The sequence below is a fragment of the Meriones unguiculatus genome, chromosome 14 (assembly GCF_030254825.1).
Source record: "Meriones unguiculatus strain TT.TT164.6M chromosome 14, Bangor_MerUng_6.1, whole genome shotgun sequence".
Taxonomy (NCBI): domain Eukaryota; kingdom Metazoa; phylum Chordata; class Mammalia; order Rodentia; family Muridae; genus Meriones; species Meriones unguiculatus.
Genome location: NC_083361.1, coordinates 49,497,678 through 49,524,022, shown reverse-complemented (window position 1 = coordinate 49,524,022; position 26,345 = coordinate 49,497,678). Strand labels below are relative to the sequence as shown.

Genomic DNA, 26,345 nt, shown 5'->3' with positions numbered 1-26,345 from the left:
GCTTCATCTTGCCTCTTGCTGGTGGAACACTTGTTATGGCCCTGGCATTGTAGGGGACTTAGCTAGGTAGTCCCAACCCAAGCAAGTGACAAGGATACTACCTAATACCATTAGTATGTTGATGTGCATTTGGAAAACCATTAGTTGGGTGAAGTTATTGGACTATGTGACTTTCTTTTATAGCTACCCTTGAAGCTTCCAATTCTAAATAATATATCCAGAAGTACTAAGAAAAGCCTTCTCCCAGCTCCTTCCCTTATGGACATTCAAGCTCAAAGAATTAAACTCTTCTTTCTGCCCTGAAAGGTGTGGAACCCAAAGGAAGATGATAGGGTGTTAGGAGTCTAGACCCCTAGAGCACAGAACAATAACCCTCACAAATTTCATCTATCCTTGATCATCTGGCGTGGATACTAAGAGAGCAACCCATGCGTTTTCACGTCCTTGTAAGTAGCATGGAAACTTGCAATCTTGCCCTCTAAAATTCAGGTGAATTGCCATAAAGTTTTCGCAGCACCAAACAGAGCTGACAATGAACCATAATTATTCTTTTTATAAATGATTATGGATTATGTTGAGCCAGAAATCTAGTTGTCCACTGTCGGAAATCAAAAGAAAACAAAACAAAAAGAAGAATATTTTTGGTATTAAATGCAATGCCTTCCTTCATCTTGGAAACTGGGTGGATTTGAGTTCATTTGAAGAAACATGACATGAGAGGTGATAAGAAGAGAAGGTTCAGGAATCAGGAACACAGAACCCAACTCCTGTCCCTGTCAATGTCCTGTGGGATACCTGGAAATGTATATGGACCAAAATGTAGCTTGGCTTGTGTGTTCTAATTTGTTGTCCAAGGAAATATGGAACGAGCTGGTGGTCATGTGACATACATCACAAAATCCTCCAGAGCATTGACAATTGCAGGACAACTGGAAGGCTCAATACTGGGCACTGTAAGATGGAGAGGAACATACAGGGAAGAAAGGAACAGGAGGAGGAATCCTAAAGTAGGGTTAAGAGGAAGAGCATAGAATCAAAACCGCAAATTAGGATGTTGAAAAAAATCTTATCTAGATAGGAACAAAGTCATTTTGCTTACTTGAATGTTTGCTCTATTCTTACCAAAATCTCTGTTGTAAAGATTAAGTACATAAGTTCAGGGAACATTCACAGCTACCCGATTTGGGGCCAGTGACACCCACCAATTGCAATGTTTTGACCTCTCTTTTTCTCATATGGTGTCAGAGGGGAAAGGCTCTTTAATCCTGTCCTCTGTGTTCCCCCACCACCTTTGACAGAATGAGCTACATGCCTCCTGCACAGTTTTGAACTTTCTTGTCAAGGCCCAGGAGTCTAGCTCTCTGGGGTTTCACTTGGTAGGTGAAAACTCATGTGTTGAGCGAAGGCCTTTCTGGATCTGTGATGACAACAGATATCTGAGGACGTTGACTGACTTGAGCAGATGTGATCTGAGGTCCAGATATGAGGTCCTTGTGAGACCCATGAGGATTTCAGAGCCTGCCTGGCACTCTTCCCTCTTCAGAGAGGATGAGAACTGTGCAGTTTGGCATCAGATTCTGAGATTTTTCGAAAAAGGCCTCATAACAGTACCCATACTTGGTTTGATACATTCTTCATTGCTTTCTATTTTCAAAGAGATTGAAATGATTCCAATTGATAGGGAGACAGCCTTTACTATAGGAGTAGGCACATATATCAGGTAGAGATGACTGAAGGTGCAAATGATATACTCAAAAAATATCTAAGAACTGATGAATTCGAACGTGGTGCTCATTCCTAGTCTCGGTCGATGTACCCTTGCACATATGTGGTAAAGTGTCAGGAGCGGATTTTATGGCTCATGCCAGTAGAACCAAGAATATTGGAGGACAATGACTGCCCTCGCCCTTTACCCAAAGTTGTGTAAAGGCTGACGTAAAACAAATAATTCCAGGATCATTCAATTTATATAGAGGGAAAATTGAAATGGTCTTTCCTGTTGGAGGCTGGGTAAATTCTAGATAATAATGGCTAGGTGATAAGCCAGGGCACCTGTTTGAGACATTCCCTAGTTTTATTGGTGTTCATCATTTATGTCTTAGCTGCCAAAATCTTCCAGAGCATGTTGTGTTTACCTATCTCTCTCTCGCATGGAAACCATCTCAGTTGATCCATCATGAGAAATGACAATTGGGCTTTGCTTTCTGTTATTTCTTGTTGTTGTTTCTGTTTTCCTCCTGGGTACATTCATCCTCTTATTGCCGCTCGCACACAGATGCAAATCATCTATTCTAATAAAATTGGCGTGTTACCCAAGATCTATGAAAACAACTATTCCTTTAAAAAACAAAGGAAAGATATTTCTAAAGAACGTGTTGCTAGCTGGTAGACCCACAATCCTGATAATGGATCAGACGCGCTAACTCTCCAATGAAACAGGAAAGAACCACACACTGAATCTTCTTAACATCCTCATGATGAACACAATTAATTCAGAACTGACACACACATATATGTATATATATATATCTTACTACTAACAGACTTTTACGAAGCTGGAGCATAGGACTCTTGGTAACACTTGCTGGATACACAATTTCTAAAGCCATGGTTGAAGCTTGAATATCCAATCAAGGACATCATGTAATCTCAGATGTGTAGTACAACATACTCGATAAAAAGCAACCCATGTGTATTTGACCACGGGCTAGTCAGTTAGTGCGTAGAAAACATCTTCTTTTCATCAGATTTAACCTGAAGCATGGTAGATGATTCCAACGCTCTTCCAAGTGGAAGACTTGAGTTTCATGAATCGAGACATGGTAACATACATGTAGACAAAAAGGTACCTTTGGATTCCCCTCTCTTCCAAGATGAGGTTGCATGGCAGGGAAGAAATCTAAAGTCAATTATGGAACACTCTGTTGGATAAACAAGGAGAGAATTGCATGCACAGAGGACAAATTTCAATGACACCCTGAAATCTCAAAGATGCCATTGGGCTTACTGACTTTCACCTCTGTGCAACTTGGTCGTTTTGACTTTTTGAAAGGAGGAGTTAAGAATGACCATACTGCAATGCTATACTCACTGCTTCTTCTTTGCTTTGTCCAACTTCCTCGCTGCCCACTGAGAGGCGTCCACACTGTGCCTGCTGGCACTGGCAAAGATGCTCTCACAGACAGCTTCTGAGGAAGTCATCAGAAGAAGAGAAATCCTTGCCACAGTGGCTAAATTCTGAGGGGATTGGAAGGGAGGAAATGAATTCAATAGTTGGTTCTGGGAAAGACTGAACTGCTGGCAGACTTGAAGGTCGGGACACTTTAGAAAGTCAAGGTTGCCTAGACGCATTTCCTTTTCTGATAACCTTCATACTTATTATGTTGCAGGCTAAAATTTGGAGAGGTGCTTCCCTTCTGGCAGGACCGGTAAGTGACGCTGCTTCCCATTGTGTCTTTTGTTTGTAGGCAGGCTGCATTCTCGCCTGACTAAATATTTACCTACCGTGTAACACTAGAGATGAGATTTATTTAACGTCCCTCTCATGGCTAAACAACCTAGGCTTCATCTTGCCTCTTGATGGTGGAACACTTGCTATGGCCCTGGCATTGTAGGGGACTTAGCTAGGTAGTCCCAACCGAAGCAAGTGACAAGGACACTACCCAATACCATTAGTATTTTGAGGTGCATTTAAAAAAACCAACAGTTGGGTGAAGTTATTGGCATATTTGACTTTCTTTTGAAGCTACCATTGAAGCTTCCAATTCTAAATAATATATCCAGAAGTACTAAGAAAAGCCTTCTCCCAGCTCCTTCCCTTATGGACATTCAATCTCAAAGAATTAAACTCTTATTTCTGCCCTGACAGGTGTGGAACCCAAAGGAAGATGATAGGTTGTTAGGAGTCTAGACCCCTAGAGCACAGAACAATAACCCTCACAAATTTCATCTATCCTTGATCCTCTGGTGTGGATACTAAGAGAGTAACCCATGCCTTTTCATTTCATTGTAAGTAGCATGGAAACATGCAATCTTGCCCTCTAAAATTCAGGTGAATTGCCATAAAGTTTTCGAAAACCCAAACAGAGCTGACAATGAACCATATTTATTCTTTTTATAAATGATTATGGATTATGTTGAGACAGAAATCTAGTTGTCCATTGTCAGAACAAAACAAAACAAAACTAAGAATATTTTTGGTATTAAATACAATGCCTTCCTTCATCTTGGAAACTGGGTGGTGTTGAGTTCATTTGAAGAAACATGACATGAGAGGTGATACTAACAGAAGGTTCAGGATTCAGGCACACAGAACCCAACTCCTGTCCCTGTCAATGTCCTGTGGGATACCTGGTGATGTATATGGACCAAAATGTAGCTTGGCCTGTGTGTTGCTTTTTGTTGTCCAAGGAAATATGGAAGGAGCTGGTGGTCATGCGACATACATCACCAAATCCTCCAGAGCATTGACAATTGCAGGACAACTGGAATGCTCAGTACTGTGCACTGTAAGATGGAGAGGAACATACACGGAAGACAGGGAACAGGAGGAGGAAGTGTAAAGGCGGGTAAAGAGGAAGAGCATAGAATCAAAACCGCAAATTAGGATGTTGAAAAAATCTTATCTAGATAGGAAAAAAAGTCATTTTGCTTTCTTGAATGTTTTCTCTATTCTTACCAAATCTTTGTTGTAAAGATTAAATACATAAGTTCAGGGAACATTCACAGGTACCCGATTTGGGGCCAGTGACACCCACCAAATGCAATGTGTTGACCTCTATTTTTCTCATATGGTGTCTGAGGGGAAAGGCTCTTTAATCCTGTCCTCTGTGTTCCCCCACCACCTTTGACAGAATGAGCTACATGCCTCCTGCACAGTTGTGAACTTCCTTGTCAAGGCCCAGGAGTCTAGCTCTCTGGGGTTTCACTTGGTAGGTGAAAACTCATGTGTTGAGCGAAGGCCTTTCTGGATCTATGATGACAACAGGTATCTGAGGGCGTTGACTGACTTGAACAGATGCGATCTGAGGTCCTGATATGAGGTCCTCGTGAATCCCATGAGGATTTCAGAGCCTGCCTTGCACTCTTCCCGCTTCAGAGAGGATGAGAACTGTGCAGTATGGCATCAGATTCTGAGATTTTTCGAAAAAGGCCTCATAACAGTACCATACTTGGTTTGATACAATCTTCATTGCTTTCTATTTTCAAAGAGATAGAAATGATTCAAAGTGATAGGGAGACAACCTTTACTATAGGAGTAGGCACATATATCAGGTAGAGATGACTGTAGGTGCAAATGACGTACTCAAAAAATATGTAAGAACTGATGAATTATATGTAAGAACGTGCTGCTCATTCCTAGTCTCCGGCGATGTACCCTTGCACATATGTGGTAAAGTGTCAGGAGGGGAGGTTAGGGCTCATGCCAGTAGTCCCAAGAATATTGGAGGACAATGACTGCCCTCGCACTTTACCCAAAGTTGTGTAAAGGATGACGTATAACTAATAATTAAAGGATCATTCAATTTATATAGAGGGAAAATTGAAATGTTCTTTCCTGCTGCAGGCTGGGTAAATTCTAGATAATAATGGCTAGGTGAGAAGCCAGGGCATCTGGTTGAGGCATTCCCTAGTTTTATTGGTGTTCATCATTTATGTCTTAGCTGCCAAAATCTTCCAGAGCATGTTGTGTTTACCTATCTCTCTCTCGCATGGAAACCATCTCAGTTGATCCATCATGAGGAATGACAATTGGGCTTTGCTTTCTGTTATTTGTTGTTGTTGTTTCTGTTTTCCTCCTGGGTACATTCATCCTCTTATTGCCGCTCTCACACAAATGCAAATCTTCTATTCTAACAAAATTTGCGTGTTACCCAAGATCTATGAAAACAACTATTCCTTTATGAAACAAGGAAAGATATTTCTAAAGAACATGTTGCTAGCTGGTAGACCCACAGTCCTGATAATGGAGCAGACACGCTAACTCTCCAATGAAACAAGTACGAACCACACACTGAATCTTCTTAATATCCTCATGATGAACATAATTAATTCAGAACTGACACACAAACACACACAGATATATATATATATATATATATATATATATATATATATATATATCTTACTACTAACAGACTTTTAGGAAGCAGGAGGATAGGACTCTTGGTAACTCTTGCTGGATACACAATTTCTACAACCATGGTTGAAACTTGAATATCCAATCAAGGACATCATGTAATCTCAGATGTGTAGTACAACATACTCTATTAAAACGCAGCCCATGAGTATTTGACCACAGGCTAGTCAGTTAGTGCGTACAAAACATCTTCTTTTCATCAGATTTAACCTGAAGCATGGTAGATGATTCCAACGCACTTCCAAGTGGAAGACTTGAGTTCCATGAATCGAGACATGGTAACATACATGTAGACAAAAAGGCACCTTTGGATTCCCCTCTCTTCCAAGATGAGGTTGCATGGCAGGGAAGAAATCTAAAGTCAATTATGGAATACTCTGTTGGATAAACAAGGAAAGAATTCCATGCACAGAGCATAAATTTCAATGACACCCTGAAATCTCAAAGATACCATAGGGCTTACTGACTTTCACCTCTGTGCAACTTGTTCGTTTTGACTTTGAGAAACGAGGAGGAGTTAAGAATGACCATACTGCAATGCTATAGGCAGTGCCTCTTCTTTGCTTTGTTGAACTTCCTTGCTGCCCACTGAGAGGCGTCCACACTGTGTCTGCTGGCACTGGCAAAGATGCTCTCACAGACAGCTTTTGAGGAAGCCATCAGAAGAAGAGAAATTTTTGCCCCAGTGGCTAAAATCTGAGGGGATTGGAAGGGAGGAAATGAATTCAATAGTTGGTTCTGGGAAATACTGAACGGCTGGCAGACTTGAAGGTCGGGACACTTTAGAAAGTCAAGGTTGCCTAGACGCATTTCCTTTTCTGATAACCTTCATACTTATTATGTTGCAGGCTAAAACTTGGAGAGGTGCTTCCCTTCTGGCAGGACAGGTAAGCAGTGACGCTGCTTCCCATGGTGTCTTTTGTTTGTAGGCAGGCTGCAGTCTCGGCTGACTAAATATTTACCTACTGTGTACCTCTAGAGATGAGAATCATTTGACGTCCCTCTTATGGCTAAACAACCTAGGCTTCATCTTGCCTCTTGCTGGTGGAACACTTGTTATGGCCCTGGCATTGTAGGGTACTTAGCTAGGTAGTCCCAACCCAAGCAAGTGAATAGGATACTACCTAATACCATTAGTATGTTGATGTGTATTTGGAAAACCATTAGTTGGGTGAAGTTATTGGACTATGTGACTTTCTTTTGTAGCTACCCTTGAAGCTTCCAATTCTAAATAATATATCCAGAAGTACTAAGAAAAGCCTTCTCCCAGCTCCTTCCCTTATGGACATTCAAGCTCAAAGAATTAAACTCTTCTTTCTGCCCTGACAGGTGTGGAACCCAAAGGAAGATGATAGGGTGTTAGGAGTCTAGACCCCTAGAGCACAGAACAATAACCCTCACAAATTTCATCTATCCTTGATCCTCTGGCGTGGATACTAAAAGAGCAACCCATGCGTTTTCACGTCCTTGTAAGTAGCATGGAAACTTGCAATCTTGCCCTCTAAAATTCAGGTGAATTGCTATAAAGTTTTCGCAGCCCGAAACAGAGCTGACAATGAACCATAATTATTCTTTTTATAAATGATTATGGATTATGTTGAGCCAGAAATCTAGTTGTCCATTGTCGGAAAAATCAAAACAAAACAAAACAAAACGAAGAATATTTTTGGTATTAAATGCAATGCCTTCCTTCATCTTGGAAACTGGGTGGATTTGAGTTCATTTGAAGAAACATGACATGAGAGGTGATAAGAAGAGAAGGTTCAGGAATCAGGAACACAAAACCCAACTCCTGTCCCAGTCAATGTCCTGTGGGATACCTGGAAATATATATGGACCTAAATGTAGCTTGGCTTGTGTGTTCCAATTTGTTGTCCAAGGAAATATGGAACTAGCTGGTGGTCATGTGACATACATCACAAAATCCTCCAGAGCATTGACAATTGCAGGACAACTGGAAGGCTCAATACTGGGCACTGTAAGATAGAGAGGAACTTACATGGAAGAAAGGAACAGGAGGAGGAATCCTAAAGTAGGGTTAAGAGGAAGAGCATAGAATCAAAATCGCAAATTAGGATGTTGAAAAAATCTTATCTAGATAGGAACAAAGTCATTTTGCTTACTTGAATGTTTTCTCTATTCTTACCAAAATCTCTGCTGTAAAGATTAAGTACATAATTTCAGGGAACATTCACAGCTACCCGATTTGGGGCCAGTGACAACCACCAAATGCAATGTTTTGACCTCTATTTTTCTCATATGGTGTCAGAGGGGAAAGGCTCTTCAATCCTGTCACTGTGTTTCCCCACCACCTTTGACAGAATGAGCTACATGCCTCCTGCACAGTTGTGAACTTCCTTGTCAAGGCCCAGGAGTCTAGCTCTCTGGGGTTTCACTTGGTAGGTGAAAACTCATGTGTTGAGCGAAGGTCTTTCTGGATCTATGATGACAACAGGTATCTGAGGACGTTGACTGACTTGAGCAGATGTAATCTGAGGTCCAGATATGAGAACCTTGTGAGACCCATGAGGATTTCAGAGCCTGCCTTGCACTCTTGCCTCTTCAGAGAGGATGAGTACTGTGCAGTTTGGGATCAGATTCTGAGATTTTTCGAAAAAGGCCTCATAACAGTACCCATACTTGGTTTGATGCATTCTTCATTGCTTTCTATTTTCAAAGAGATTGAAATGATTCCAAGTGATAGGGAGACAGCCTTTACTATAGGATTAGGCACTTTTATCAGGTAGAAATGACTGAAGGTGCAAATGATATACTCAAAAAATATCTAAGAACTGATGAATTCGAACGTGGTGCTCATTCCTAGTCTCGGTCGATGTACCCTTGCACATATGTGGTAAAGTGTCAGGAGCGGATTTTATGGCTCATGCCAGTAGTCCCAAAATATTGGAGGACAATGACTGCCCTCGCCCTTTACCCAAAGTTGTGTAAAGGCTGACGTATAACAAATAATTCCAGGATCATTCAATTTATATAGAGGGAAAATTGAAATGGTCTTTCCTGTTGGAGGCTGGGTAAATTCTAGATAATAATGGCTAGGTGATAAGCCAGGGCACCTGTTTGAGACATTCCCTAGTTTTATTGGTGTTCTTCAATTATGTCTTAGCTGCCAAAATCTTCCAGAGCATGTTGTGTTTACCTATCTCTCTCTCTCGCATGGAAACCATCTCAGTTGATCCATCATGGAAATGACAATTGGGCTTTGCTTTCTGTTATTTCTTGTTGTTGTTTCTGTTTTCCACCTGCGTACATTCTTCCTCTTATTGCAGCTCTCACACAGATGCACATCATCTCTTCTAACAAAATTTGCGTGTTACCCAAGATCCATGAAAACAACTATTCCTTTAAAAAACAAGGAAAGATATTTCTAAAGAACATGTTGCTAGCTGGTAGACCCACAGTCCTGATAATGGAGCAGACACGCTAACTCTCCAATGAAACAAGAACGAACCACACACTGAATCTTCTTAATATCCTCATTTTGAACATAATTAATTCAGAACTGACACACACACACACACACACACACACACACACACACACATATATATATATATATATATATATATATATATATCTTACTACTAACAGACATTTAGGAAGCAGGAGGATAGGAATCTTGGTAACTCTTGCTGGATACACAATTTCTACAACCATGGTTGAAACTTGAATATCCAATCAAGGACATCATGTAATCTCAGATGTGTAGTACAACATACTCTATTAAAAAGCAACCCATGAGTATTTGACCACAGGCTAGTCAGTTAGTGCGTACAAAACATCTTCTTTTCATCAGATTTAACCTGAAGCATGGTAGATGATTCCAACGCTCTTCCAAGTGTAAGACTTGAGTTAGATGAATCGAGACATGGTAACATACATGTAGACAAAAAGGCACCTTTGGATTCCCCTCTCTTCCAAGATGAGGTTGCATGGCATGGAAGAAATCTAAAGTCAATTATGGAATACTCTGTTGGATAAACAAGGAAAGAATTCCATGCACAGAGCATAAATTTCAATGACACCCTGAAATCTCAAAGATACCATAGGGCTTACTGACTTTCGCCTCTGTGCAACTTGTTCGTTTTGACTTTGAGAAACGAGGAGGAGTTAAGAATGACCATACTGCAATGCTATAGGCAGTGCCTCTTCTTTGCTTTGTTGAACTTCCTTGCTGCCCACTGAGAGGCGTCCACACTGTGTCTGCTGGCACTGGCAAAGATGCTCTCACAGACAGCTTTTGAGGAAGCCATCAGAAGAAGAGAAATTTTGCAACAGTGGCTAAAATCTGAGGGGATTGGAAGGGAGGAAATGAATTCAATAGTTGGTTCTGGGAAAGACTGAAGTGCTGGCAGACTTGAAGGTCGGGACACTTTAGAAAGTCAAGGTTGCCTAGACGCATTTCCTTTTCTGATAACCTTCATACTTATTATGTTGCAGGCTAAAACTTGGAGAGGTGCTTCCCTTCTGGCAGGACAGGTAAGCAGTGACGCTGCTTCCCATGGTGTCTTTTGTTTGTAGGCAGGCTGCAGTCTCGGCTGACTAAATATTTACCTACTGTGTACCTCTACAGATGAGAATCATTTGACGTCCCTCTGATGGCTAAATAACCTAGGCTTCATCTTGCCTCTTGCTGGTGGAACACTTGTTATGGCCCTGGCATTGTAGGGGACTTAGCTAGGTAGTCCCAACCCAAGCAAGTGACAAGGATACTACCTAATACCATTAGTATGTTGATGTGCATTTGGAAAACCATTAGTTGGGTGAAGTTATTGGACTATGTGACTTTCTTTTATAGCTACCCTTGAAGCTTCCAATTCTAAATAATATATCCAGAAGTACTAAGAAAAGCCTTCTCCCAGCTCCTTCCCTTATGGACATTCAAGCTCAAAGAATTAAACTCTTCTTTCTGCCCTGAAAGGTGTGGAACCCAAAGGAAGATGATAGGGTGTTAGGAGTCTAGACCCCTAGAGCACAGAACAATAACCCTCACAAATTTCATCTATCCTTGATCATCTGGCGTGGATACTAAGAGAGCAACCCATGCGTTTTCACGTCCTTGTAAGTAGCATGGAAACTTGCAATCTTGCCCTCTAAAATTCAGGTGAATTGCCATAAAGTTTTCGCAGCACCAAACAGAGCTGACAATGAACCATAATTATTCTTTTTATAAATGATTATGGATTATGTTGAGCCAGAAATCTAGTTGTCCACTGTCGGAAATCAAAAGAAAACAAAACAAAAAGAAGAATATTTTTGGTATTAAATGCAATGCCTTCCTTCATCTTGGAAACTGGGTGGATTTGAGTTCATTTGAAGAAACATGACATGAGAGGTGATAAGAAGAGAAGGTTCAGGAATCAGGAACACAGAACCCAACTCCTGTCCCTGTCAATGTCCTGTGGGATACCTGGAAATGTATATGGACCAAAATGTAGCTTGGCTTGTGTGTTCTAATTTGTTGTCCAAGGAAATATGGAACGAGCTGGTGGTCATGTGACATACATCACAAAATCCTCCAGAGCATTGACAATTGCAGGACAACTGGAAGGCTCAATACTGGGCACTGTAAGATGGAGAGGAACATACAGGGAAGAAAGGAACAGGAGGAGGAATCCTAAAGTAGGGTTAAGAGGAAGAGCATAGAATCAAAACCGCAAATTAGGATGTTGAAAAAAATCTTATCTAGATAGGAACAAAGTCATTTTGCTTACTTGAATGTTTGCTCTATTCTTACCAAAATCTCTGTTGTAAAGATTAAGTACATAAGTTCAGGGAACATTCACAGCTACCCGATTTGGGGCCAGTGACACCCACCAATTGCAATGTTTTGACCTCTCTTTTTCTCATATGGTGTCAGAGGGGAAAGGCTCTTTAATCCTGTCCTCTGTGTTCCCCCACCACCTTTGACAGAATGAGCTACATGCCTCCTGCACAGTTTTGAACTTTCTTGTCAAGGCCCAGGAGTCTAGCTCTCTGGGGTTTCACTTGGTAGGTGAAAACTCATGTGTTGAGCGAAGGCCTTTCTGGATCTGTGATGACAACAGATATCTGAGGACGTTGACTGACTTGAGCAGATGTGATCTGAGGTCCAGATATGAGGTCCTTGTGAGACCCATGAGGATTTCAGAGCCTGCCTGGCACTCTTCCCTCTTCAGAGAGGATGAGAACTGTGCAGTTTGGCATCAGATTCTGAGATTTTTCGAAAAAGGCCTCATAACAGTACCCATACTTGGTTTGATACATTCTTCATTGCTTTCTATTTTCAAAGAGATTGAAATGATTCCAATTGATAGGGAGACAGCCTTTACTATAGGAGTAGGCACATATATCAGGTAGAGATGACTGAAGGTGCAAATGATATACTCAAAAAATATCTAAGAACTGATGAATTCGAACGTGGTGCTCATTCCTAGTCTCGGTCGATGTACCCTTGCACATATGTGGTAAAGTGTCAGGAGCGGATTTTATGGCTCATGCCAGTAGAACCAAGAATATTGGAGGACAATGACTGCCCTCGCCCTTTACCCAAAGTTGTGTAAAGGCTGACGTAAAACAAATAATTCCAGGATCATTCAATTTATATAGAGGGAAAATTGAAATGGTCTTTCCTGTTGGAGGCTGGGTAAATTCTAGATAATAATGGCTAGGTGATAAGCCAGGGCACCTGTTTGAGACATTCCCTAGTTTTATTGGTGTTCTTCAATTATGTCATAGCTGCCAAAATCTTCCAGAGCATGTTGTGTTTACCTATCTCTCTCTCTCGCATGGAAACCATCTCAGTTGATCCATCATGGAAATGACAATTGGGCTTTGCTTTCTGTTATTTCTTGTTGTTGTTTCTGTTTTCCACCTGCGTACATTCTTCCTCTTATTGCAGCTCTCACACAGATGCACATCATCTCTTCTAACAAAATTTGCGTGTTACCCAAGATCTATGAAAACAACTATTCCTTTAAAAAACAAGGAAAGATATTTCTAAAGAACATGTTGCTAGCTGGTAGACCCACAGTCCTGATAATGGAGCAGACACGCTAACTCTCCACTGAAACAAGAACGAACCACACACTGAATCTTCTTAATATCCTCATGATGAACATAATTAATTCAGAACTTACGCACACACACACACACACACACACACACACACACACACACACACATATATATATATCTTACTACTAACAGACTTTTAGGAAGCAGGAGGATAGGACTCTTGGTAACTCTTGCTGGATACACAATTTCTACAACCATGGTTGAAACTTGAATATCCAATCAAGGACATCATGTAATCTCAGATGTGTAGTACAACATACTCTATTAAAAAGCAACCCATGAGTATTTGACAACAGGCTAGTCAGTTAGTGCGTACAAAACATCTTCTTTTCATCAGATTTAACCTGAAGCATGGTAGATGATTCCAACGCTCTTCCAAGTGGAAGACTTGAGTTCCATGAATCGAGACATGGTAACATACATGTAGACAAAAAGGCACCTTTGGATTCCCCTCTCTTCCAAGATGAGGTTGCATGGCATGGAAGAAATCTAAAGTCAATTATGGAATACTCTGTTGGATAAACAAGGAAAGAATTCCATGCACAGAGTATAAATTTCAATGACACCCTGAAATCTCAAAGATACCATAGAGCTTACTGACTTTCACCTCTGTGCTACTTGTTCGTTTTTCCTTTGAGAAACGAGGAGGAGTTAAGAATGACCATACTGCAATGCTATAGGCAGTGCCTCTTCTTTGCTTTGTTGAACTTCCTTGCTGCCCACTGAGAGGTGTCCACACTGTGTCTGCTGGCACTGGCAAAGATGCTCTCACAGACAGCTTTTGAGGAAGCCATCAGAAGAAGAAAATTTTTGCCACAGTGGCTAAAATCTGAGGGGATTGGAAGGGAGGAAATGAATTCAATAGTTGGTTCTGGGAAATACTGTACGGCTGGCAGACTTGAAGGTCGGGACACTTTAGAAAGTCAAGGTTGCCTAGACGCATTTCCTTTTCTGATAACCTTCATACTTATTATGTTGCAGGTTAAAACTTGGAGAGGTGCTTCCCTTCTGGCAGGACAGGTAAGCAGTGACGCTGCTTCCCATGGTGTCTTTTGTTTGTAGGCAGGCTGCAGTCTCGGCTGACTAAATATTTACCTACTGTGTACCTCTAGAGATGAGAATCATTTGACTTCCCTCTTATGGCTAAACAACCTAGGCTTCATCTTGCCTCTTGCTGGTGGAACACTTGTTATGGCCTTTGCATTGTAGGGGACTTAGCTAGGTAGTCCCAACCCAAGCAAGGATACTACCTATTACCATTAGCATGTTGAGGTGCATTTGGAAAACCAACAGTTGGGTGAAGTTATTGGCATATTTGACTTTCTTTTGAAGCTACCATTGAAGCTTCCAATTCTAAATAATATATCCAGAAATACTAAGAAAAGTCTTTTCCCAGCTCCTTCCCTTATCGACATTCAAGCTCAAAGAATTAAACTCTTATTTCTGCCCTGGCAGGTTGGAACCCAAAGGAAGATGATAGGGTGTTAGGAGTCTAGACCCCTAGAGCACAGAACAATAACCCTCACAAATTTCATCTATCCTTGTTCCTCTGGCGTGGATACTAAGAGAGCGACCAATGTATTTTCAAGTCCTTGTAAGTAGCATGGAAACTTGCAATCTGCCCTCCAAAATTCAGGTGAATTGCCGTAAAGTTTTCGTAGCCCCAAACAGAGCTGATAATGAACCATAATTATTCTTTTTATAAATGATTATGGATTATGTTGAGCCAGAAATCTAGTTTTCCATTGTCAGAAAAAACAAAACAAAACAAAACTAAGAATATTTTTGGTATTAAATGCAATGCCTTCCTTAATCTTGGAAACTGGGTGGTTTTGAGTTCATTTGAAGAAACATGACATGAGAGGTGATAAGAAGAGCAGGTTCAGGAATCAGGCACACAGAATCCAACTCCTGTCCCTGTCAATGTCCTTTGGGATACCTGGTGATATATATGGATCAAAATGTAGCTTGCTTTCTCTGTTCCAGTTTGTGTCCAAGGATATATGGAACGAGCTGGTGGTCATGTGACATACATCACAAAATCCTCGAGAGCATTGACAATTGCAGGACAACTGGAAGGCTCAATACTGGGCACTGAAAGATAGAGAGGAACATACATGGAAGACAGGGAACAGGAGGAAGAATCCTAAAGGAGGGTAAAGAGGAAGAGCATAGAATCAAAACCGCAAATTAGGATGTTGAAAAAATCTTATCTAGATAGGAACAAAGTCATTTTGCTTACTTGAATGTTTTCTCTATTCTTGCCAAAATCTCTGTTGTAAAGATTAAGTACAGAAGTTCAGGGAACATTGAGAGGCACCCGATTTGGGGGCAGTGACACCCACCGAATGCAATGTTTTGACGTCTATTTTTCTCATATGGGGTCAAAGGGGAAAGGCTCTTTAATCCTGTCCTCTGTGTTTCCCCACCACCTTTGATAGAATGAGCTACATGCCTCCTGCTCAGTTTTGAACTTCCTTGTCAAGGCCCAGGAGTCTAGCTCTCTGGGGTTTCATTTGGTAGGTGAAAACTCATGTGTTTATCAAAGGCCTTTCTGGATCTATGATGACAACAGGTATCTGAGGACGTTGACTGACTTGAACAGATGCGATATGAGGTCCAGATATGAGGTCCGTGTGAGACCCATGAGGATTTCAGAGTCTGCCTGGCACTCTTCCCTCTTCACAGAGGATGAGAACTGTGCAGTTTGGCATCAGATTCTGAGATTTTTCGAAAAAGGCCTCATAACAGTACCCATACATGGTTTGATACATTCTTCATTGCGTTCTATTTTCCAAGAGATTGAAATGATTTCAAGTGATAGGGAGAGAGCCTTTACTATAGGAGTAGGCACATATATCAGGTAGAGATGACTGTAGGTGCAAATGACGTACTCAAAAACTATCTAGGAACTGATGAATTCGAACGTGCTGCTCATTCCTAGTCTCGGTCGATGTACCCTTGCACATATGTAGTAAAGTGTCAGGAGGGGATGTTATGGATCATGCCAGTAGTCCCAAGAATATTGGAGGACAATAACTGCCCTCGCCATTTACCCAAAGTTGTGTAAAGGCTGACGTATAACAAATAATTCCAGGACCATTCGATTTATATAGAGGGAAATTTGAAATGATCTTTCCTGTTGGAGCCTGGGTAAATTCTAGATAATAATGGCTAGGTGATAAGCCAGGGCACCTGTTTGAGACATTCCCTAGTTTTATTGGTGTTCATCAAGTATGTCTTAGCTGCCAAAATATTCCAGAGCATGTTGTGTTTACCTATCTCTCTCTCGCATGGAAACCCTCTCAGTTGATCCATCATGAGAAATGACAATTGGGCTTTGCTTTCTGTTATTCGTTGTTTTTGTTTCTATTTTCCTCCTTGGTACATTCATCCTCTTATTGCTGCACTCACACAGATGCAAATCATCTCTTTTAACAAAATTTGCGTGTTACCCAATATCTATGAAAACAACTATTCCTTTAAAAAACAAAGGAAAGCTATGTCTATAGAACATGTTGCTAGCTGGTAGACCCACAGTCCTGATAATGGAGCAGACACACTAACTCTCCAATGAAACAAGAAAGAACCACACACTGAATCTTCTTAATATCCTCATGAATGATGAACACAATTAATTCAGAACTGACACACACACACACACACACACACACACACACACACACACACACACATATATATATATATATATATATATATATATATATATATATATATATATATATCTTACTACTAACAGACTTTTAGGAAGCAGGAGCATAGGACTTTTGGTAACACTTGCTGGATACACAATTTCTAAAGCCATGGTTGACGCTTGAATATCCAATCAAGGACATCATGTAATCTCAGATTTGTAGTACAACATACTCGATAAAAAGCAACCCATGAGTATTTGACCACGGGCTAGTCAGTTAGTGAGTAGAAAACATCTTCTTTTCATCAGATTTAACCTGAAGCATGGTAGATGATTCCAACTCTCTTCCAAGTGGAATACTTGAGTTCCATGAATCGATACATGGTAACATACATATAGACAAAAAGGCACCTTTGGAATCCCCTCTCTTCCAAGATGAGGTTGCATGGCAGGGAAGAAATCTAAAGTCAATTATGGAACACTCTGTTGGATAAACATGAGAGAATTCCATGCACAGAGGACAAATTTCAATGACACCCTGAAATCTCAAAGATACCATAGGGCTTATTGACTTTCACCTCTGTGCAACTTGTTCATTTTGACTTTGAGAAACCAGGAGTTAAGAATGACCATACTGTACAGTATGACTCATGGCTAATGCCCTGGTGGTAGCTCCAACAGCTGTCAATGAGATGGTAGTAACAATGGTGGCTGTAGTTCCAAGATCCCTTTTCTGTCTGAAGAGAGTCATAGCGTGAGGGGCATCAATGGGCACAGGCACCCAGCGAGGCATGCGAGTAACCAGGGCATACCTAAATTTACTAGCATTCCAGCATTGGGCAAAAAAGCAAGTATCATTACCACAATTACTTGACTCTATCTGGCTAATAATGAATAAAAATGGGGGATATAGACAAACAGGTGTGGGCTTATAGGAAATATTATGAGAAGCCTTAACCCCTCGTTGGAACATCCTGCGTCAGTTCTAGAACTAGCAGTGGTGGTGTCCGAGGTCTGAGTAAGTTCAGGAGACCATTGCCCCCAGGGGCGAGACGTGCTCCATGCCAATTGACTAACTCCATGTTTTCCTCCAATTTTGAAATTCATTTAAGGTTATTAAATTATTTTTTTCCTTTTTTCTTAAATTTTTCATCAATTACACTTTATTCATTCTGCATCCCCCCATTAGCCCCTCCCTCCTCTCCTCCCAATCCCACCCTCCCTCCTCCCTCTGCTTGCATGCCACTCCCCAAGTCCACTAATAGGGGAGGATCTCCTCTCCTTTCTTATTGTAGTCTGTCAGTTCAGACCCTGAATAATCATTAAGCCAATGTAGCTCATGCCTTTGTTGTACATAAAGGAATTAATGCTCAACTAAAAGGAAGCTTGATGGTGTCAATCAGAGGATTGACCTCTTGTAGGAGCAAATAGATACCCTATGGCAAATCGCTCAACCTGGCTGTCAATGAAAGTATGCTGGACTTTGTGTCACTAGCATACAAGATGAGAATTTTTCCTGTGCTGCAAATCTGTCTAAACAATTGTCGAGCTATATTTTAGATAATTGGACTGGAGAATTCGATACTACGATGGAGCAGCTGAGCTTGGCCATTGTCACAGTAAATTCTACCAGAGTGGACGCAGGACTAGCCACAGGATTATCAACATGGATTGCTGCAGCAATGAACCATCTGAAGGAATGGGCGGGCATGGGAGTGTTAGCAGGCCTTCTGGTGTTGGTCTCCTTGGTTTGCCTGTGGTATATATGCAAGATTAGAGTCTCACAAAAGTGTGATGCAGCCATGATCATTCAGGCCTTTACAGCCATGAAGCAGGACATTCCCCCAAGCATGGTTGGATACCATAAAAAGCTAAAATGATAAGCTCAGGATGCGAGGCTAAGCACTGCACTCAGGGTCAGCCGCTTTGGACCCAGAGAAGAGCATGTCTGATTGGATGCAGGTTGATGCCCCAGGTCCCGCCTCTGAGAAAAAGGTATCAGACGGGTCTGATGCTCTTTGGGTGGATGACACCTAAATGAACATCTGTACAAAGTCCCAATTCATTTCTAATATCAGAGATCAGACCTCTACTCTTGCCTGATGCATCTAAAACAAAAAGGGGGAACTGTAGAGAGCTGCGGAATGCTATGCTTTAAAGATGGAGCTGGTTTCCGCCTTCCACCTTCCTGATGGTGAGTGCTCTCTGTCACGAACAACTCCACATTTGGCTAAGGCCGAGGATCTGGCTTGCTTCCATGTATGTGGACCTATCTGCATTGCCCCCGTGGCACGCCTGGGTTGGCTACCCAGAGGCTATTTAAGCTGTGGGCTGACTTTCCCCAGGGCCCGAGGATTCTTCAATGTTCCTGAATAAACAGCATTGAAAAAAAAAAAAAAAAGAATGACCATACTGCAATGCTATAGGCAGTGCCTCTTCTTTGCTTTGTCCAACTTCCCTGCTGCCCACTGAGAGGCGTCCACACTGTGTCTGCTGGCACTGGCAAAGATGCTCTCACAGACAGCTTCTGAGGAAGTCATCACAAGAAGAGAAATCCTTGCCACAGTGGCTAAAATCTGAGGGGATTGGAAGGGAGGAAATGAAGTCAATAGTTGGTTCTGGGAAAGACTGAACTGCTGGCAGACTTGAAGGTCGGGACACTTTAGAAAGTCAAGGTTGCCTAGACGCATTTCCTTTTCTGATAACCTTCATACTTATTATGTTGCAGGCTAAAACTTGGAGAGGTGCTTCCCTTCTGGCAAAACAGGTAAGTGACGCTGCTTCCCATTGTGTCTTTTGTTTGTAGGCAGGCTGCATTCTCGCCTGACGAAATATTTACCTACTGTGTACCACAAGAGATGAGAATTATTTAACGTCCCTCTCATGGCTAAACAACCTAGGCTTCATCTTGCCTCTTGATGGTGGAACACTTGCTATGGCCCTGGCATTGTAGGGGACTTAGCTAGGTAGTCCCAACCCAAGCAAGTGACAAGGATATTACCTAATACCATTAGTATTTTGAGGTGCATTTGGAAAACCAACAGTTGGGTAAAGTTATTGGCATATTTGACTTTCTTTTGAAGCTACCATTGAAGCTTCCAATTCTAAATAATATATCCAGAAGTACTAAGAAAAGCTTTCTCCCAGCTCCTACCCTTATCGACATTCAAGCTCAAAGAATTAAACTCTTATTTCTGCCCTGACAGGTGTGGAACCCAAAGGAAGATGATAGGGTGTTAGGAGTCTAGACCCCTAGAGCACAGAACAATAACCCTCACAAATTTCATCTATCCTTGATCCTCTGGCGTGGATACTAAGAGAGCCACCCATGCGTTTTCACTTCCTTTTAAGTAGCATGGAAACATGCAATCTTGCCCTCTAAAATTCAGGTGAATTGCCATAAAGTTTTCGAAAACCCAAACAGAGCTGACAATGAACCATATTTATTCTTTTTATAAATGATTATGGATTATGTTGAGCCAGAAATCTAGTTCTGTCCATTGTCAGAACAAAATAAAACAAAACTAAGAATATTTTTGGTATTAAATGCAATGCCTTCCTTCATCTTGGAAACTGGGTGGTGTTGAGTTCATTTGAAGAAACATGACATGAGAGGTGATACGAAGAGAAGGTTCAGGAATCAGGCACACAGAACCCAACTCCTGTCCCTGTCAATGTACTGTGGGATACCTGGTAATGTATATGGACCAAAATGTAGCTTGGCCTGTGTGTTGCTTTTTGTTGTCCAAGGAAATATGAAAGGAGCTGGTGGTCATGCGAATAACATCACAAAATCCTCCAGAGCATTGACAATTGCAGGACAACTGGAAGGCTCAATACTGGGCACTGTAAGATGGAGAGGAACATACATGGAAGACATTGAACAGGAGTAGGAAGTGTAAAGGCGGGTTAACATGAAGAGCATAGAATCAAAACCGCAAATAAGTATGTTGAAAAAATCTTATCTAGATAGGAAAAAAAGTCATTTTGCTTTCTTGAATGTTTTCTCTATTCTTACCAAATCTTTGTTGTAAAGATTAAATACATAAGTTCAGGGAACATTCACAAGTACCCGATTTGGGGCCAGTGACACCCACCAAATGCAATGTGTTGACCTTTATTTTTCTCATATGTTGTCAAAGGGGAAAGGCTCTTTAATCCTGTCCTCTGTGTTTCCCCAGAACCTTTGACAGAATGAGCTACATGCCTCCTGCACAGTTTTGAACTTCCTTGTCAAGGCCCAGGAGTCTAGCTCTCTGGGGTTTCACTTGGTAGGTGAAAACTCATGTGTTGAGCGAAGGCCTTTCTGGATCTATGATGACAACAGGTCTCTGAGGACGTTGACTGACTTGAACAGATGCGATCTGAGGTCCAGATATGAGGTCCTCGTGAGACCCATGAGGATTTCAGAGCCTGCCGTGCAATCTTCCCTCTTCAGAGAGGATGAGAACTGTGCAGTATGGCATCAGATTCTGAGAATTTTCGAAAAAGGCCTCAAAACAGTACCCATACTTGGTTTGATACAATCTTCATTGCTTTCTATTTTCAAAGAGATAGAAATGATTCCAAGTGATAGGGAGACAACCTTTACTATAGGAGTAGGCACATATATCAGGTAGGATGACTGTAGGTGCAAATGACATACTCAAAAAATATGTAAGAACTGATGAATTCGAACGTGCTGCTCATTCCTCGTCTCCGGCGATGTACCCTTGCACATATGTAGTAAAGTGTCAGGAGGGGAGGTTAGGGCTCATGCCAGTAGTCCCAAGAATATTGGAGGACAAGGACTGCCCTCGCACTTTACCCAAAGTTGTGTAAAGGCTGACGTATAACTAATAATTAAAGGATCATTCAATGTATATAGAGGGAAAATTGAAATGGTCTTTCGTGCTGGAGGCTGGGTAAATTCTAGAAAATAATGGCTAGGTGAGAAGCCAGGGCACCTGTTGGAGACATTCCCTAGTTTTATTGGTGTTCATCATTTACGTCTTAGCTGCCAAAATCTTCCAGAGCATGTTGTGTTTACCTATCTCTCTCTCGCATGGAAACCATCTCAGTTGATCCATCATGAGAAATGACAATTGGGCTTTGCTTTCTGTTATTTGTTGTTGTTGTTTCTGTTTTCCTCCTGGGTACATTCATCCTCTGATTGCCGCTCTCACACAGATGCAAATCATCTATTCTAACAAAATTTGCATGTTACCCAAGATCTATGAAAACAACTATTCCTTTATGTAACAAGGAAGGATATTTCTAAAGAACATGTTGCTAGCTGGTAGACCCACAGTCCTGATAATGGATCAGATGTGCTAACTCTTCAATGAAACAAGAAAGAACCACACACTGAATCTTCTTAACATCCTCATGATGAACACAATTAATTCAGAACTGACACACACATATATGTATATATATATATCTTACTACTAACAGACTTTTACGAAGCTGGAGCATAGGACTCTTGGTAACACTTGCTGGATACACAATTTCTAAAGCCATGGTTGAAGCTTGAATATCCAATCAAGGACATCATGTAATCTCAGATGTGTAGTACAACATACTCGATAAAAAGCAACCCAGTGTATTTGACCACGGGCTAGTCATTTAGTGCGTAGAAAACATCTTCTTTTCATCAGATTTAACCTGAAGCATGGTAGATGATTCCAACGCTCTTCCAAGTGGAAGACTTGAGTTCCATGAATCGAGACATAGTAACATACATGTAGACAAAAAGGTACCTTTGGATTCCTCTCTCTTCCAAGATGAGGTAGCATGGCAGGGAAGAAATCTAAAGTCAATTATGGAACACTTTGTTGGATAAACAAGGAGAGAATTCCATGCACAGAGGACAAATTTCAATGACACCCTGAAATCTCAAAGATACCATTGGGCTTACTGACTTTCACCTCTGTGCAACTTGGTCGTTTTGACTTTGAGAAAGGAGGAGTTAAGAATGACCATACTGCAATGCTATACTCACTGCTTCTTCTTTGCTTTGTCCAACTTCCTCGCTTCCCACTGAGAGGCGTCCACACTGTGCCTGTTGGCACTGGCAAAGATGCTCTCACAGACAGCTTCTGAGGAAGTCATCAGAAGAAGAGAAATCCTTGCCACAGTGGCTAAAATCTGAGGGGATTGGAAGGGAGGAAATGAATTCAATAGTTGGTTCTGGGAAAGACTGAACTGCTGGCAGACTTGAAGGTCGGGACACTTTAGAAAGTCAAGGTTGCCTAGACGCATTTCCTTTTCTGATAACCTTCATACTTATTATGTTGCAGGCTAAAACTTGGAGAGGTGCTTCCCTTCTGGCAGGACAGGTAAGTGACGCTGCTTCCCATTGTGTCTTTTGTTGTAGGCAGGCTGCATTCTCGCCTGACGAAATATTTACCTACTGTGTACCACAAGAGATGAGAATTATTTAACGTCCCTCTCATGGCTAAACAACCTAGGCTTTGTCTTGCCTCTTGATGGTGGAACACTTGCTATGGCCCTGGCATTGTAGGGGACTTAGCTAGGTAGTCCCAACCCAAGCAAGTGACAAGGATACTACCTAATACCATTAGTATTTTGAGGTGCATTTGGAAAACCAACACTTGGGTGAAGTTATTGGCATATTTGACTTTCTTTTGAAGCTACCATTGAAGCTTCCAATTCTAAATAATATATCCAGAAGTACTAAGAAAAGCCTTCTCCCAGTTCCTTCCCTTATCGACATTCAAGCTCAAAGAATTAAACTCTTATTTCTGCCCTGACAGGTGTGGAACCCAAAGGAAGATGATAGGGTGTTAGGAGTCTAGACCCCTAGAGCACAGAACAATAACCCTCACAAATTTCATCTATCCTTGATTCTCTGGCGTGGATACTAAGAGAGCCACCCATGCGTTTTCACTTCCTTGTAAGTAGCATGGAAACATGCAATCTTGCCCTCTAAAATTCAGGTGAATTGCCATAAAGTTTTCGAAAACCCAAACAGAGCTGACAATGAACCATCTTTATTCTTTTTATAAATGATTATGGATTATGTTGAGCCAGAAATCTAGTTGTCCATTGTCAGAACAAAACAAAACAAAACTAAGAATATTTTTGGTATTAAATGCAATGCCTTCCTTCATCTTGGAAACTGGGTGGTGTTGAGTTCATTTGAAGAAACATGACATGAGAGGTGATACGAAGAGAAGGTTCAGAAATCAGGCATACAGAACCCAACTCCTGTCCCTGTCAATGTCCTGTGGGATACCTGGTGATGTATATGGACCAAAATGTAGTTTGGCCTGTGTGTTGCTTTTTGTTGTCCAAGGAAATATGGAAGGAGCTGGTGGTCATGCGACATACATCACAAAATCCTCCAGAGCATTGACAATTGCAGGACAACTGGAAGGCTCAATACTGGGCACTGTAAGATGGAGGGGAACATACATGGAAGACAGGGAACAGGAGGAGGAAGTGTAAAGGCGGGTTAACATGAAGAGCATAGAATCAAAACCGCAAATTAGGATGTTGAAAAAATCTTATCTAGATAGGAAAAAAAGTCATTTTGCTTTCTTGAATGTTTTCTCTATTCTTACCAAATCTTTGTTGTAAAGATTAAATACATAAGTTCAGGGAACATTCACAGGTACCCGATTTGGGGCCAGTGACACCCACCAAAGGCAATGTGTTGAAATCTATTTTTCTCATATGGTGTCAAAGGGGAAAGGCTCTTTAATCCTGTCCTCTGTGTTTCCCAAGAACCTTTGACAGAATGAGCTACATGCCTCCTGAACTTCCTTGTCAAGGCCCAGGAGACTAGCTCTCTGGGGTTTCCCTTGGTAGGTGAAAACTCATGTGTTGAGCGAAGGCCTTTCTGGATCTATGATGACAACAGGTCTCTGAGGACGTTGACTGACTTGAACAGATGCGATCTGAGGTCCAGATATGAGGTCCTCGTGAGAACCATGAGGATTTCAGAGCCTGCCGTGCAATCTTCCCTCTTCAGAGAGGATGAGAACTGTGCAGTATGGCATCAGATTCTGAGATTTTTCGAAAAAGGCCTCATAACAGTACCCATACTTGGTTTGATACAATCTTCATTGTTTTCTATTTTCAAAGAGATAGAAATGATTCCAAGTGATAGGGAGACAACCTTCACTATAGGAGTAGGCACATATATCAGATAGAGATGACTGTAGGTGCAAATGACTTACTCAAAAATATGTCAGAACTGATGAATTCGAACGTGCTGCTCATTCCGAGTCTCCGGCGATGTACCCTTGCACATATGTGGTAAAGTGTCAGGAGGGGAGGTTAGGGCTCATGCCAGTAGTCCCAAGAATATTGGAGGACAAGGACTGCCCTCGCACTTTACCCAAAGTTGTGTAAAGGCTGACGTATAACTAATAATTAAAGGATCATTCAATTTATATAGAGGGAAAATTGAAATGGTCTTTCCTGCTGGAGGCTGGGTAAATTCTAGATAATAATGGCTAGGTGAGAAACCAGGGCACCTGTTGGAGACATTCCCTAGTTTTATTGGTGTTCATCATTTATGTCTTAGCTGCCAAAATCTTCCAGAGCATGTTGTGTTTACCTATCTCTCTCTCGCATGGAAACCATCTCAGTTGATCCATCATGAGAAATGACAATTGGGCTTTGCTTTCTGTTATTTGTTGTTGTTGTTTCTGTTTTCCTCCTGGGTACATTCATCCTCTGATTGCCGCACTCACACAGATGCAAATCATCTATTCTAACAAAATTTGCGTGTTACCCAAGATCTATGAAAACAACCATTCCTTTATGAAACAAGGAAAGATATTTCTAAAGAACATGTTGCTAGCTGGTAGACCCACAGTCCTGATAATGGATCAGATGCGCTAACTCTTCAATGAAACAAGAAAGAACCACACACTGTATCTTCTTAACATCCTCATGATGAACACAATTAATTCAGAACTGACACACACATATATGTATATATATATATATATATATATATATATATATATATATCTTACTACTAACAGACTTTTACGAAGCTGTAGCATAGGACTCTTGGTAACACTTGCTGGATACACAATTTCTAAAGCCATGGTTGAAGCTTGAATATCCAATCAAGGACATCATGTAATATCAGATGTGTAGTACAACATACTCGATAAAAAGCAACCCAGTGTATTTGACCACGGGCTAGTCAGTTAGTGCATAGAAAACATCTTCTTTTCATCAGATTTAACCTGAAGCATGGTAGATGATTCCAACGCTCTTCCAAGTGGAAGACTTGAGTTCCATGAATCGAGACATGGTAACATACATGTAGACAAAAAGGTACCTTTGGATTCCCCTCTCTTCCAAGATGAGGTTGCATGGCAGGGAAGAAATCTAAAGTCAATTATGGAACACTCTGTTGGATAAACAAGGAGAGAATTCCATGCACAGAGGACAAATTTCAATGACACCCTGAAATCTCAAAGATACAATTGGGCTTACTGACTTTCACCT

General features: G+C 41.3%; 7 non-coding genes across 7 annotated transcripts; all 7 read left to right on the top strand.

Moving 5' to 3' along the window:
- Nucleotides 1–1,413: 1,413 nt before the first annotated feature.
- Nucleotides 1,414–1,478, top strand: LOC132647324 (small nucleolar RNA SNORD109A). Its single transcript, XR_009585692.1, has one exon. It is a non-coding gene; the product is annotated as a small nucleolar RNA SNORD109A (small nucleolar RNA).
- A 3,490-nt stretch (nucleotides 1,479–4,968) lies between these two features.
- LOC132647367 (small nucleolar RNA SNORD109A) lies at nucleotides 4,969–5,033 on the top strand. The gene has a single exon (XR_009585735.1). It is a non-coding gene; the product is annotated as a small nucleolar RNA SNORD109A (small nucleolar RNA).
- Nucleotides 5,034–8,575: 3,542 nt separating this feature from the next.
- LOC132647669 (small nucleolar RNA SNORD109A) lies at nucleotides 8,576–8,640 on the top strand. Its single transcript, XR_009586015.1, has one exon. It is a non-coding gene; the product is annotated as a small nucleolar RNA SNORD109A (small nucleolar RNA).
- A 3,545-nt stretch (nucleotides 8,641–12,185) lies between these two features.
- On the top strand, nucleotides 12,186–12,250 carry LOC132647322 (small nucleolar RNA SNORD109A). The gene has a single exon (XR_009585690.1). It is a non-coding gene; the product is annotated as a small nucleolar RNA SNORD109A (small nucleolar RNA).
- A 3,519-nt stretch (nucleotides 12,251–15,769) lies between these two features.
- LOC132647364 (small nucleolar RNA SNORD109A) lies at nucleotides 15,770–15,834 on the top strand. The gene has a single exon (XR_009585732.1). It is a non-coding gene; the product is annotated as a small nucleolar RNA SNORD109A (small nucleolar RNA).
- A 5,342-nt stretch (nucleotides 15,835–21,176) lies between these two features.
- LOC132647316 (small nucleolar RNA SNORD109A) lies at nucleotides 21,177–21,241 on the top strand. The gene has a single exon (XR_009585684.1). It is a non-coding gene; the product is annotated as a small nucleolar RNA SNORD109A (small nucleolar RNA).
- A 3,475-nt stretch (nucleotides 21,242–24,716) lies between these two features.
- LOC132647315 (small nucleolar RNA SNORD109A) lies at nucleotides 24,717–24,781 on the top strand. The gene has a single exon (XR_009585683.1). It is a non-coding gene; the product is annotated as a small nucleolar RNA SNORD109A (small nucleolar RNA).
- The last annotated feature ends 1,564 nt before the right edge of the window (nucleotides 24,782–26,345 follow it).